This window comes from Urocitellus parryii, chromosome 11, assembly GCF_045843805.1.
Source record: "Urocitellus parryii isolate mUroPar1 chromosome 11, mUroPar1.hap1, whole genome shotgun sequence".
NCBI lineage: Eukaryota > Metazoa > Chordata > Mammalia > Rodentia > Sciuridae > Urocitellus > Urocitellus parryii.
In genome coordinates, this window is record NC_135541.1 from 104,681,667 (window position 1) to 104,697,254 (window position 15,588).

A 15,588-nucleotide genomic window follows, 5' to 3' on the forward strand; every position below is an offset into this window, starting at 1 on the left:
ATCCCACAGCCTGTAAAATAAAATCCAAACTCCTTGGCCTGGCACTGCAGCATCTCCACAATGGATCCTGGCTTAACATTCCAGCTATGCACCTATCCTGGCCTCCAGCAAAATGAGCACTAGCTTGTGAATGGACCTGGGGAAGGTTTGTCTCTAGGTCATTCATCCTTCTCCCTCACCCTGCCTATTAGAATCCTACCTGTTCATCACCTTCCCTGAGATGCCTCCTCATCTCCCCACTGTATGATGCTTTCCTTTCTTTGGGCTATCAGTATTTTGCCTCTCTACTTTAGTGCCTACCACCCTCTGGCCAGGATTGCACCTTCTTTACATATGTCTTATTAATAATAATAATAATAGCTAACAGTAATTTAACACCTATTCTATGTAAGCATTGCACCATTTCCCATGGTTTGTGTCATTGAATCTTCACAGCAATCCTAGGAAGAAGAGTCTATCGTGTCTCTTGCTTCATAGATAAGAAAAACTAAGGTTTACAGTTACAGAGCAGTCTAACAATCCCCAAAGTGGCAGCACAGAGATTCCCCTGCCAGCAGTTTACTGAGCACTGATCATGCCAGGTACAGGACCCCATGCTTCCCTGCCTCATCTCCATCTAGCCCATCAGAAGCCCTGTGTGCTACACATCCTCCTAGTCCTCATTTTGTGGATGAAGAAAAACAAGTATAAGGAGTTATAACAATTGTCTAAAGGATGTGATAAGGACGCAGAGAGCTTTAAACCCAGGCAGTCTCAATGCAGAGTTAAAAGTGCAGCCAGGCCACTCCCTGGCTCTCCCCAGCCCACACTAAGCTCTTTAAGGGCAAAGGCCATGACACCTCAACTTTTCCATCATAAGCCAGGAGAAGCACAGTGCAGTGCAGGAGTAGGCACTCAAGTTGGCACCATTTGTGGTCCATTGATTTTACTCTGTGCCTTGCTAATGTATTTCAGGGACGTCAAGGGTGGGTGTTCTTTCTCCAAAAGATAGTGGATTCTGAAGACAGAGCTGAATCAAAAGAACCCTAGAATTGAGTGTCTGCTTCTGACTCACTGTAGCCTCAGTCAAGTATCCTCAAGGAGCTGGAATCTGCCTCAATTATCCCCCCTGCACACCAAGGGAAATCTCACAGGTCCCTCTGCTCCCTAAAAAGGGGGGTTGATCCAGATGCTACAGAAGACAACAGCAAAGACAAGGATATTGCCCATAAGTGTCACCACTCAGAGAATAGAAAAACAGCACAGGCCTGATGAGATCTTGATTAGGGAAACCAAGAGATGCAAGGAATGAATGGGGATCTTTTATCCAAGACAGTGGGTAGCCCACATGCCACTAACAAAAGATGCAGGAATACATCCTGCATTGTCTATCTTTCTTCAATAAATTTACCCTCATAATGAACGAACTATGCTTTTTTTTTTTTTTTTGGACAGGAGATTTTACTGTCCCTCAGCACGCTTGGCTAATTTTCCAAGAGACCAGGGAGCTGGGAAGCAAGCCCACAATCTAGACATTGGTCACAGAGGTTCCAATTCTGACTTAGGTAATGTTTACTGAGCACTGACAATGCCCTGGGCACTGTGGGAGGCACTTTTCTACATAGCACTGAACTTTTTTCCACAAAAATCCTATGATGTTTCTTCTGCCCATGGGAATCAGAAAATTTCCTTCAAAGTGACTAAGTTTCACTTATATAGGAATTGACAATTTTTAAATAGACCATTCATCAGCTCACTACCAAATGGCTTTCCTGATCTAGGTATGGCCAAATACGACATTGCTGACAGACAAGGGCAGGATACAGAGACTCCCTTCCCTGCCTTCCCCAGGCAGCAGATAGCAAGGGCTCTGGAGAACTTGCATTCCTGTTTCAGTGCTATCCTGAACCTGTAAGCAAATCACTGTTACCCTCTGAGTCTCAGAGTCCTCTTCTGTGAAATGAAAGAATGGGACAAGAAAAATGACAGGGGATCCTTTGGCTCAAAAAATCTCCAATTCTACTGGATCCAGGACATCAGGAATGTAACTCTGGTCTCACTGAGACAGCCTCATGACAGCTGGCCGTGCAGAGAGGGAAGTAGAGCATCTGGGCTTGTTGCTGTGGGGATGCAATTAGCCTGAGCTTCGTCTCAGCAGAGGGAGTTCTGGGAATTCCTGATGAGGCTGGTGCCCAGAACAGGGCACACAACCTGAGTCACTTGGAACCCAAGGCAACACAAGGCCTGGTCTGACCACAGAACCCCTGGTCACTCACCTAGAAGGGGCCAGGTCTCAGACTTTGGGCCCTGAGTTTCTGACCCTTAACATCCTTGCTTTATGCCAGAAAGGAGCTCAAAGAGGTAGGACCTGCAGAGGGGTCAAGTGACAAAAAGTAAGACTATTGAATCAGAAGATACCCTGTGGAACCCTGTTTGGCCAGCTGCATGGCTGTACACCCTGAGGGGATGATACTCTTTCCCTTCCATTCTCCAAGTTCAGCTCCATCTGACTCCCAAGCCCCAATGCCAGTACCTGTCTCTGCTAAACTGAGTCCCATCACCTTACTCTCTTAATCCCAAGCCAATTTCCTCTTTTCTAAAGGCCACAAGTATTTTAGAAACTGCTTTTATATGGATAATTGAGAGCTCAGGGGAGGGCAAAAAATACCCCCCTCTGTATCTATCATAAAGTCTTTGGTCCAAGGCCAAACATTTACCCCATGAATTAATGCCGGACAATCTTCCTGAAGAAGGTCAAAAAAGTACCAGCCTATCTCTAGAGCCTCAGAATTTGTCCTCCTGGTTAAAGGTACAAAAAAGAGCAATCATCCCATTGCTACTTTCTCTGTGTGTGTGAACACACATGCGTACATGCACACATACATGGATGGGCATACACCTGGGTTTGGAAGGGAAGGACAGTGTCCCACCAGGTACCATGCCCAAAGCCACACCAACCATACCAGCATACAATCCTGCAGGCATGACCTGCTTGATCAGGGCTTTTCCATGGCGGCCACTGCACCACTCACCGCTGAAGGCACCAACACCTCCCAGAGCCAGCCTGGGTATGAATCCTGCAACAGGCACTACCGTGCGGCCCCATTTCCAGCCAATGGCACTGCACATGCCTCAAATGCCAAGGTTTTACTAGGACGTGGACGCTTTACAAATGAAAAATATGAAGCTATTTTTGTTTTTGGCAGAAGAATTTGACAGTGGAAAAGATTTGGCAGTGGGGAGGGGGTGGGGAAGACATTTAAAACAGGTAAGCTCTGAAAGGACAAAGGTAAAAAATTCTGGAAAAGGGAAACACATTTTTTTTCCTGCTTTAAAAAGTCAGCTGCCCTGTTAAACAGCTTCTGTTTTGAAGGTATAAGACCAAAAACAGGCAGAGTGACTATAGAACCCATCCTAGGGCTTGACACCTAACTTCAGCACAGGCACAAAGCAGCAAAAATGTCATATCCCCAAGGTCTGCCCTTCAATGACCTCCGTGGAGAGTCTCTGGAAACTTACTTTCCATAATCTTATATCACATCCCCCTTGGCTCGGAATGGGGCTGGTTTGGGGACAGGGGAAGGTGCCCAGGATCCAGAGGGTTTCTACTGTGTCCCCAGGGTTTGGGTAGGCAGGCATGAAACTGACAAGGTGAGTCAAGCTGGAGATCTGAGGGGCACAGGCCTGGGACACAGAGATCCTCTTCTCTACAGTGCCACTCCTAGGCTGGCCAGGGCACTTTCCTAAACTCTTTTTTCTTCTTCAACCTCAACAACAAAGGGGAACAAGTCACTAATCTTTCTTCCTCTGGGGGTCCCTGTGTATTGCCTTGTGTTGCATTCAAGTAGACACAAGAAAAAATTAACACGTAATTCCTTTCCGTGTGCCCATGTATGTCCACAATGGGCAAGGTGCACATGCCTTGCCTTCAATTTGTGCACACCCAGGAGCCTCTTCTATGGACATTAAACATCCAGAAGTAACAAAAAATAAGGCGGAAATTTATCATATATATTCATGCAAAATACAGCAACACATGCTTGGTCTTACAAACATTGTGCCTTAGGACCCCAAGAAAGTTCAGACGCTCTCTCGCAGGGAATACACTTCTTTTTGCTGTTAAGATTCCAGGTCTGGAACCTCAGCCTGTTGCTGACTTATCAGGACAGCCCGGGAGAAACGCAGAACATCTTGGATCTGATTCAAATGTCAGCACTAAACAAGCGCAGGAATTTAGTTGATTCCAGGTAACTTCTCTGCCCAGTCCCTTCTGTCCCCCATCCCCAGTGTAAACACCTCGTAAAGCAAGTCACTGGAACCCCTTCACCAGGGCTGCATGGCCTCTGGTGTCACTGAGAGAGACCTTTCCCAGAGCTTGCAGGGTGGAAGGGGCGCCGGGCAGGACCAGATGGACGGGCCCCCAGCCTCTGGTAGGCACACCGCAGGCTCGCCGGGCCGGGGAACTTTGCAAAGCGCCCCAAACCGCTCCCAGCATCCACTCTCAGCCATTTCTCTCCTTCTCAGCTCACAAAGAGCGGGGACCATGCAAGCCGCCGCCACCTGCAGCGGGATCCTGAGGCGCTGCCTCTGGCACCCCGGAGGGAAGGCAGGCCAATGGAAAGAGGGCAGAGGTTCACACCCCCACCCCCAAACCTCACAGCGCCTAGCTGCCCGGAGGTGGCTTCACAGCCGGAGGGAACCGACGCCTCCGGACCGGCTGCCGGCTCCCCCACGGCACCGGCCCCACCCCCAATCCTTCCGGCGCCCCAGCGCCCACCCACCCGGGCGCGGGAGTGGGAGGGTGCCTCGTGGGCAGCTGGAGCAACAGGCGTGGGAGCAGCGCTCCTCTCACTTGCTGGCTCCAGAAGGCTCGGTCGCGTCCCTCTTACCTTCGGCGAAGCAAGCCCCAGGCCCCGCGCCCCGCGCGCGAGGAAGCTGCGGCCGGGAGCCGGGGGCCGCGGAGGCGCTGAGCGCCCAGCCGCGCGGGGAAGCGCCCAGCCGCTGCCGCTCGCGCGGCTCCTCCTTGCCGGCGAAGTCTTGCTCGCTCCCTCCCTCGCTCGGTCGGTTCGTGCGTCCGTCGGTCCGTGGGGCCCTCCCTCCCCCGCCGCCGCCACCGCCGCCACCGCCGCGGCCGCTCCAGCCCCAGCTCGGTAGCGCGTCCCCTCACCGCCTCGCCGCTCCGCTCACGGGCTCGCAGGCTCCCTCGTTGGCTCCCTGCCCCCGCCGCTGCCGGCGCCGCGCAGAGCGGAGCCCGGCCGGCCACGGGCTGCCTCTCCCGAGGTCCCTCTCTGGAGGAGGTGGTGGGGGCGCGGCGCAGGCGGGGCGGAGAGGAGAGTCCGGGGGAGGCGGCGAGGCTGCGCCCTCGGTTCCCTACCGATCCCCGCCGGCCGGGCGGCCCCAGGCCCGGCCGGAGAGCGCCGAGCAGCCAGGCAGCGGAGGGAGAGAGGAGGAGGACCTGGAGCCTTGCCGCGGGAGGGTGCCCAGGGCGAGGGCGTGCGAGGGGGAGTGACTCCGCGCGCGAGGGTGTGTGTGAGTGTGTGTGTGTGTGTGTGTGTGTGTGTGTGTAGAGGGGCGCGCGCGTGAGCGGTGATTGGGGGGGAGGGCGGGGGGCGGGGAGACTAGGCAGAGCCTGGTGCGTCTCCCCGGGCGAGTGAGGAATCCTAGGGTGTGCCTGAAGGTGGTGAAGTGTGCCGACGCGGGTGTGAGCGCGTGTGCCGGCGAGGGTGGGCACCAGGGTGAGCGTGGCAAGGTGAGCTCGGCCTGGAGGTGGGGGAGGAGCAGGGAGTACTGCGTGAGCGCGTGTTCGGGGGCGTGTGTGGCGGGAGACCCAGGGAGAGGTGGCAGGGAGTGCCGGTGTGTGCGCGCTTGGGGTGTGTGCACCTAGCAGGGTGTTTCTCATTCACTGTCCACGCGGCAGCAGCACCTGCTTGAGGCCAAGCCTGGCCACCTGGCGAGGTGGAGCCCATCACCGCGCAAGCTTCCGGGCTAGCCCCAGGCGCTGTTTGTACCAGGGCTGGAGAGATCCCGGGAGGTTGGAGTGGGGGACACACGGCCCATATCCCACCGAAGAGCTGCTCTCCTGCTGGAGTGCAAGGGCATGGCCCGAAGGTCGGGATTTGCTCTTCTAACCCGCCACGTGTACCCGGTACCCAGAATCATGAGTCCGGACTTGGGAGCGTGAATTCACACCTGAGCCGGTCCCTTTCCTCCCAGAGCCGGCCCAGCCCCAGTGACCCTTCCTGAAGCCCTTAGATCCTCACTGCTTGTTCCCTTGACCTAGAATGGAGAGCGGGAAGTTGGCGTGCGCCCCCAGGGCCGAATGTCCAGCTCCGGTTCCCACCCTCAGGGCGGTGGCGCGCAAAGGGCTGAATCCCTGCTGCTGTGCTGACCGGCGGCTCCGACTTTCCCTGTTGTCTGTCGCCTCAGTGCTGGGAATCCCAAGATCTCGGCCTGCCGCTCCGGAGGTGAGACAGCTGCTTGCCTTTGCCAGGACCGGAACGCTAGGCTTGAGCGATCGCAGTTCTGAATGTGGAGAGGTGGGTGCTGAGACAGACACCGAGAGCAATACGAAGTGTTTGGCGAGGGCGAGATTGTACTTGCCAGGGCAGCTCTAGATCAGGCGCTGGAAAAAGACCTTCCGGAGTACAGAATGGGGCTTTTGGCTTGTGACAAACCCTAACTGTCTTTCAGATTAAGGGGTGAGTGTCCGTTATTGTGATCTGAGCTTACAAGGACTATTGTGAGACCTTGGAGGCTTAGAACCCCTAATTCACACGTGCCCTCTCACTCGGTGCAGAGCCCCTTTCAGTGTGTCAGTCTGAAAGGTGCACAATTGGCCTTTCAAGAGGTGGGCGTGGGCCTCATTAGCATTTGCCTGGAATCTCTGAGCTGTGTGGGATTTGCATACTGATTTGCATACAGTAATAATGATTAACAACACTGCCACTCCCTGGCAGACCAGGGAAGAATTCAGGGAAGGCCCTGGCACTGATCCCACCTCTCTCCTCCCCTCTGGGGAAGAGCTGATTTTTTCACAATTGCCATCCTCAACGGCTGTGACCCCTAGAAGGTGCCTCAGTCTCTGGGTAGGCAAGTCCCAGAAGGGACACTTTCCTTTGGTCTTCCACTCCATGTCCAACTTGGGTGAGTTGAATCCCACTCCTCTACTTCTACTCAGGTTTGAATCCCTGTACATTCCCATTATTTTGCATCTTTGCCAGTAGCTCAGGGGCTGGCCCCAAAGCTTGGAGACTTCAGAGGACAGTTAGGCTGGGGACTTCGTTCCTTCCCCAGAGTGGTCAACTAGTGGGACAGCTGTGGCCTCCTGGGACTTGTAAACCCTGTGAAGCCAGGACACTCATTCAGAAACTCCTTGCTCCATTCCTCCCAGTCTAAGTGAACTAAGGGTGGACTGTTCTCTCTCTTCTGAGACTGTTCTCTCTCCAGGTTCTAGAGATGCATATGAGAGACTTGGATTTCTAGTCCAGGCCAGTGTGGATTTTATTTACAACTCTTCCCATAGCCAGGTGACCTGGAAAATAACAGTGAGTGAGGGGAGAAAGGATGTCCCTGGGCCACTAGAGGATCCACTGTCCAGGGGATGCGGGTACTCCCTGGTCCCCAGCCCTCCAATGCATCTTCCAGTACTGCCTGTTCTCCTTCCCGCTCTGCCTCTGGCCCAGCCTGGCCGGGATTTTCACTTGCTTTTCCCCCATGACACGGCCGCTTTTCCTTTAACTCTCAGCTTCTATTTAAAAAGCTAATTTGGGAGCTTGTCGATGCTCCCAATTCAGACATTTTAAATAGGAACTGAAAACCAGGAGCTGCCAGGGCACTAGATTTTCTCCTCTTGCCCCTGGCACGGCTGAGGCTTCGTTCAGTATCTCCACTAACGCCCTGGCTGTGTGTGTCTCTGTGTGTGACTCCCGCAAGCTCAGAGAGTATTTCAGGCTATCTTTTCTATTTAAAGACGATGCTCCTATGGATGACTATTCTGTGTGTGTGTGTGTGAGTGTATGTGTGTGTCCTTTCCAAGCTTTGCACACATGAGGATTCTTCTTTAGTCCCCTGGCTCTGGCGCTATTTGCAGAGCTTGTCACCGTGTGGACCGTGAGGGTAAGCAGCAGCCTCGCTCAAAGTCGGCTGCCTCTTTGCTGACATGCCAAGCCGATGTGTCTGCTGCTGTTTCCAGGGGCTGCTCGGCTCGGGCTTGCTCTTTGAAGCTTCCTCAGAGTATGCTAAGGGTCACTCCCACCCTCACTGCTTGTGGCTGTCCTACTTCAGCAATCTGTTCCATCCTGGGGCAGAAATTTTGGATTTGTGGGCCTGTACTTCTGAGGGTTACGACTTTCTACATTCAGAGTACTGTGTACCTTGCAGGTAAAAAGCATAGATTCTGAGGTTGGAGCTGTCTGGATTTGAACCTGTATTTGCTACTATTACCTAACGGTATGAACTTGGGGAAGCTACTTAATCTCTCTGTGCCATGATTTCCTCATTTATAAAATGGCAATAAATAATACCATTGCATAAAAGGGTTACTCTGAAGATTAAATGAACTATCATAGAAAAAGCATTTAAAACAGCACCTGGCACATTGTAAGAACAGTATGATCTTTGGTTGTTGTTGTTATTGTTGTTGTTGTTGTTTAAAATAGCGGTGTTGCAGGCAGGAGAAATGTAGCTAGGGAGGAAGATAGAACTGCTAGATTGTGTACACACACACACACACACACACACACGCATATAACAATAAAAATGCCAAACCACAATCCCCAATGAGTCAAGTTTACCTTGCTGGGAGAGCAGATTCCCTAAGCCCCAGAAGAGGGAAGCTTCCCTCAAAGGAATGGAGGAAAAGTCTTAGGGGTAGGGATGAGGAAGGGATTTCCCCTTTCAGAAGTCCATGGGGAATTTCCTATGGGCCAAGTGCCAGGACCCTTACTGTTAATTCTTCCCCAGCCTCCCTGGTTTACCTAAAGACATAAAGTCAAGATTTCTGGAAGTGGAGCCATAGTGAGGCACTTAGGAGGGGTGGCCCCTCATTAACTCCTAGGGCTTGGAGTCCTCTCACTCGGACACTGCCCCTGCCTCCCACCCCCGATCCACCGCTGGACCTGTGAGTATTGACTCAGTTGCCATCAGAGTCCTTGTCACCTCCAGAAGATGGGGCCCCAAAGAGTCCACCAGCAGGAAGAGGAACTACCAAGGATAGAGGACAGGAAGGCTGCCTGAGAGACCCAAAGCCATGTGCAAGTCCTGGATTGTATCAGACTTTGCATATTAATCTGAAGTCAAGGAGCTACTCCACGCTTTGATCCTGGGTGGTCGATATCACCAGTTTTATGGATGGGAAACTAAAGGTAGTGGTGGCATGGCCAGCGGGGTGTGAGGCTGAGTAGCTAGCAGAAAGCGCTCAACTCTCCCTCCTGCCAACTCCCAGGATGCTGACTCCCCTCTCCTGTGAGTAGAGGGCCTCCACCAGACAGGGTCTGCCTACCAGGACACGTGTGGCCTGGCTCTGTTGGCCCCTCCTGTGTTTGGTCTCCACAGGACGGGGCAGGGGGGCTTGGTGTGTGCAGGTTGGGGTTGCAACCTTTTGAGTTATTTTCAAGTTAAAGTCGGCCTGGGGGATCCCAAAGCTCAGTGGTGACTCGACTCTCTCTTATTTTCCAAGGTGGGGTAGGTGGTGGTGGTGTACAGATGCCAGGGAGCTTTGTCCCTCTCGGGAAGTTCAGGGACTCACCTGCTGAGCCTCAGCCCAGATCATCCAGTTGGCCAAGCCAGGATATGCTGTCCAATCTAGTGGCCCCAGTGGCCAAACTCAAAGCCATCAGGTGCTTCCAGTCCCTTCTTGAAGGAGAAGAACCCTCACCAGCTCGACACCTGCTCTGACCAAGGCAGATCCTAGGAGAGTCCTCGCCTTGGTGGAGGGCTTCCTGATCATCAAGACCTCTCTTGGAGAGAGAGGCCAGGAAGGGAAGCCAACCCTGGGAGGGGAAAAGGCTCTGATCACCTGATTATTTGTTTAGTTTCTTGCTAGAAACAATCAGGAGGCCTCTTGGTGGAGGCCACGGACACAGCTCTGAGGTTCAGTGACCTGTTCTCCTCCAGTGGCTCCTCTTTCTTACGTGCTGATGTTTCCCAGGGCTCTTTGCTTTTCTATACTGTTTCCCAGAGAGTTTGTCAGCCCATGGTTTCAGGTTCACCCAGCTGCTTATGCTCCTTCCCTCACGCCCTAACCATCCACCGGGCATCTCCACCGATGTGCAAGGCACCTCTGCGCTCCATCTCGCCACTCCTCTTCCACCATCCGCAGTCGGCTCTTTCCACTAAAATGCTGTTCCCCTCACATCTTCTCCTTTTTAACCTTACCTTTCTCCACCCGCTCACACTCTATTTTCTAGCACACAGCCTTTTTTTTTTTTCCTGACAAATATCTTTTTTTTTGGTCTCTGACAAATATCTCCCCTTCCACATCTTGAGGACTTTATTCATGTTGTGCCCTATTCTAGAGACGCCCTCCACCGCTTCCTGTTCCCCTGTGTCTTCTCTGAGCAAACTCCACTCAGCCTCAAACCTGAAATACCCAGTGCAGAGTTCAGATAAGCATCGGTGAAGTCATGCCCCACTCGGGGCTTCCGCAGTCCTTCCTGTGCACCTCAAACTAGGTTCTTTGCACCTGGGTGGTCTTGGTGGTCTGACGGTGGAGTCTTTTTCTGGCCGTTAAGCTGTGTAAGCCAAAGGACCTCAGCCAGTCTTGAGTCTCAAGCTCAGTGCTTGGCACATTTAAAATTCAAGCTTTTCAGATCTACAAAGTGAGTCCGTGTTGCCTTCTCTGGAGCCAGATTGGTTTTCAGGGGCCTCTTTTCTTTCCCCTTCGGCAGGATGTCAGTTACACCCCCAGAACACCTCCTTGGGAACAGCAAGGTCATAGTCAGTTGGAAATGTCCCTGGTTGCCTGCAGCCATGGCTATGTTCATCATAAAGATCAGTTTGGGGGCCTGTTGGAAACCCATTAGCTAGAACCCCGCATGGCTTAGGAGGTTACTGAAACCAAAGGTTGCTGGACTTTTAAGTATAAAATTGTGGGAAAAATCACATCAGCAAATGTGGGACAATGGAAGCTTAATGGTGTGAACATGGGTTCCGGACAGACCTGTTTAAATCTCGGTCCTGTCATTTACCGGCTGTGTGTCTTCGGGCAAGTCACTTTACTTCTCTGGTGCTTGGTTCACTCACCTGCAGAATGGGTTCTAATGATGGCACCAACTTCATGGGGTTCATGAGAATGGACTCAGATAATACATATAACATGTCTCACCTCCAATAATAAACAAAAAAAAATGTTGGCCATGAAGATACTGTAACTGAGCCCACAGATGTCTGAAACTAGCTCCTTTAAATCTTGGGTACAGTTTCACAGAGTTTATTTGTGAAGCAATTTGGACCGGTTACTTGAGTTCTTTCCATGTGATCACTGTTCACACTAGACTTCCAGAAGTGTGCAAAATCAGGGAAGTTTGCCCCCTGACTTAATTTTTCCATTGCCTCCTCTTTTCATTTTGTCGCATCCCATTTCTGCATCCTGGACCTCCAAAGGGCCCATTTCTCCCCATTCCCTCCTCATTAGCAAGAATAGATGAAATTGTTTAAATTAATGTGCTATGTCATCCAGAAATATAGCTGAAGATATTCATATTTTAAACAACAGAGCAGTAAGCTAAGACAAGGAAATAAAGTGGGTGGGATTTCAGCATTCATCAGAGTAATGGGGGAACCCTGGGGGAGGGTCTTCTGACTTTCTGACTTGAGTCCTGTCCACACATAAAACTGGTCTCTACGAAGCGGTTACCAGCAACAAGGTAAGCCATTCGGGAACTCTGCAGCCAGAAAACTGAGTCTCCAGCCTTGGCAGAAGTTTGTCACGCGGGGATCTGTGCGCTGATTTTACAGTGACCATCCTCCTCTTGGTGAACAGACACAGCCCATGACCATCAAGGCCCCGTCCAGCGCGGCACATCTCAAGTTGAGGTTGGGTGTTTGCCTCCCTAGGTTTGTGGAAAACCCAGCTACAAAATCATTAATTTCTTTGATGAGTCAACAAAATAAACAAAGAAGACAGTCTGGCTGCTGTCGTCTGCTTGGTCATAAGAGGTTTTTGGACTTCTCTGCATAATCCTTGTTTAAAGATGAGTCCTCGTGGCTCTTTAAAAATTCTTTATCATGGAGCATTTCTAACCTACACAAAAGATGAAAGAATTGTATGATATTCCCCCTCGTTTAATGAACCCTCATTTAGCTTTTGATCATTACCAACTCGAGGACAATCGTGTTTCATCTATACCCTATCCATCCCACTTTGAAGCAGATTCTGGATACCCTTTAATTTCATGGGGAAATATTTCAGCAACTGCACCTTGGTGGGAGTCAAGAACAGCCACAGTGCTGGGCATGGTGGTGCAGGCCTGTAATCCCAGTCGCTTGAGAGGCTGAGGCAGGAGGATCACTAGTTCAAAGCCAGCCTTAGCAACTTATCAAGGCCCTGTCTCTAAATAAGATAGAAAAAAAAAAGGGGTGGGGATGTGGTTCAATGGTTAAGTGCCCCTGGGTTCAATACCCAGTACAGCCACAACAATAGCCTTCTCCAAGGGAGAAGTCCTTCCTCCTGACCCTCCTGGTTGTCCAATTCTTGTATCTGGGTCCAGCAGTAGTCCTTGGGTCAGGCAATCTCAAGGGCTTGCTGAATTCTGCCCAAAGTCTGCCCTATTCCTTGGGACGAAAGCAGGATCTATGAAATGGCTGAGTGGTGCTCCAGGTACAAGCTTTCTAGGATCTGCAGGGCTTCTGCCCAAGAGCACGATGAGGCCCAGACTGAGAGGCAAATGTGGTCATGAATCCAACCGGACTCCTTGTTTTTCATGCATTACTTCATTTAGCTTTCATCAAATCTTATTTTACTCCCAGTTTACAAATTTAAAACAAAAGAAAAAAAAAACTAAGCTCTAAGCTAGTGGTTACCTGTGGCAGAGACTAACTAGATGCTAATCAAACTTAGTTTCTCTTTTTTAGGGGACACAACTGGATTACATCTCCAGGCTCCCTTTCAGTTAGGTTTGGTCATGTGACTTAAGTTCTTGACAAGGTAAGTAGTATATTTTGGATCTGGAGTGTCACCCAAAGACTCATGGGCTGAAGGCTTGGTCCCTGGATGGTGGTGCTATTGGGAGGTGATGGAGACTTTAGGAGATGGGACCTGTAGAAGGGAGACCACTGGGGGCACCTTCTTGAAGGCTGTATCTTGTTCCCCAGTGCTGCCTCTTCTCCTTCCTCTCTTTCTCCCTCTTGTCGACGATGAGGTGAGCCACATCTTCCCTGCCATGATATTCTGCCCCATCACAGGCCAAGAATGAACAGAGCCAGGTGACCATGGACTGAAAGCTCTGAAACTGTAAGCCGAAATAAATCTTTTCTCCTTTAAGTTGATTTTCTCAGGTATTTTGTCACAGCAACAGAAAACCGACTAACAATAATAGAGGCCAATCTCAAAAACCATCCAGGGTAATCCTGCATGTTCTCTTTCTTTCTCCATCCACTGGATGAATGGAGAGAATTCCAAGAGATTAAAGGAGGGCAGAGCCACAAGAAGAAAAGAGCCCGGATCCTTGGAAGACTGTGTCACACAGAGACTCCTCCCAGCCTTCTATGGATTGTAAAATGAGCAAAAAATAAACTTGTATTATGTTAAGCTGCTGAAATTTGGGTGATGCGTGTTAAGGCAGTAAGTCTACCCTGACCTTCAGTGGCACAGATAGGATTTAAATCCTAAGTCCGACTGTACCAACATCCAGTATCCCCTGCACACAGCGCCTCTAGGCATGACAAATATGAATTGCTTATAAGAATTTCCTTCCTGCTCAGCTTTTGATAAAACTGGCTTTAAGAATCTCACATTTTAAGACTTTTCCTGTCTGGTATATAGCCCGCTAGCCACAAGGGGCTGTTTAATTTAATTCAATTTAATAAAATTTAAAATTCACTTTCTTAACTGCAGTGGTCACATTTTAAGTGCTCAATAGTCACATGTAGCTAATGGCTACCACGCTGGACGGTACAGATGGAGACTATTTCCATCATCACAAAAAAGTCCTGCTGGACAGTGCTGTCTTAGATACACCTGTTCACGGTGCATCCTTCCCCAGGCCCTTGCAGAAACGTGGGGGAAGCTGGGGATGTTCCCAGACCCAGGGCTGTCATAGTTCTGGGGTTTTAAAAAATGGACACCAACCAAGGAGGCCAGTACTGCAACTCATTGTCCAGAGCAGTTTTCTAAAACACAAGCCCAGGACTGTTGCCTCTTGGTTGAAGTTGTTCTATGAATCTCCGTTGCCCCCAGCACTGAGCACACCTACCCCAATGTGTCTCGTCCTGTTATCAAATCCTTGCTGACTTCTGCTTTCCTGCTTTTCTCTTCCTGGACATCGTGAACCTGGTGCTCCCTCCATGTTGGAAGAGTCTTAGTGTTCCCCAAACCTCCAGGTTTCCTTTCCACGGGAACGCTCTCCTTCTTCCCCACCTCTGTTGAACTAACACCGCGTGGCAGACTGTGCTTGGAAACACGTCCAACCCACCCACCCCTCTACCCGCCATGGAACTTACCACACAGCCCAAGGGAACAGCAGATGTTTGCAATGCAGAGACCAAAAGCAGAGACAATTATATGGAGGGTTTTCTCAAGAAGCTTCTGGGAACGCCTTCTGAATCCTTCTAAATTATGAGTCTTGGTTCCTCTCTCCCCTCAACACACATACATCCATACGTCCCATTGACTTTCCCGACAGAGTCATCAGGGAGGGGCCCTGCGAATGTCTCAGCAAGTTGTGATGCCCTGAAACCTTGGCTCCTTACCCCATCAGCCTCTTGGAAACAAGTGCCACTAAAACCAAGCACACCGGGGCTGGGGTTGTGGCTCAGCCGTAGAGCACTCACCTAGCATGTGCGAGGAGCTGGGTTCGAGCCCCAGCACCACATAAAAATAAATAAATGAAACAAAGGTATATTAAAAAAAAATCCAAGCACATTCCCTACCTCTCCTTCCAGCTGCCATTCTATCCTTTGAAAGGAGGCCTGATATACAGAATGGGGAGAGTGGTGGTTACAGTCCAATGCTGCGCTGTGGGTCTTCCCTTCGTTGTATTATTTTTATGGGAATCAGAGCAGATCCAGGCAGTGACTCCCATGCCTGAGACATCACGATAAATCGCCAAGGCGGCTCTTCCACAGCTCATAACTAGTAAATCAAATCTATTGAACAATACATTTACTGCAGATTTAAGAAGTTGTTCTTCCATTTTTTAAGTGTATGTGTTAAATCATACTCAGAGTCATAAAGAATGGAGACAGCCGGCCTGAGAGTGAGAGGAAAAAAAAAAAAAAACCGCATGCCTAAAGAGGTTAAAATGTTCCTTGCCCTTTGCTGATGAGAGTGAAGACCCATTATGATAGGCCCATGGGACGTCCTCTCACCCAGACGACCAGAACCCCCAAAGTGGTAAGGTCCTGACTTCTTAACTACTGCCTGAGTCCGTTTTGCAAATACAAGTTCACTGT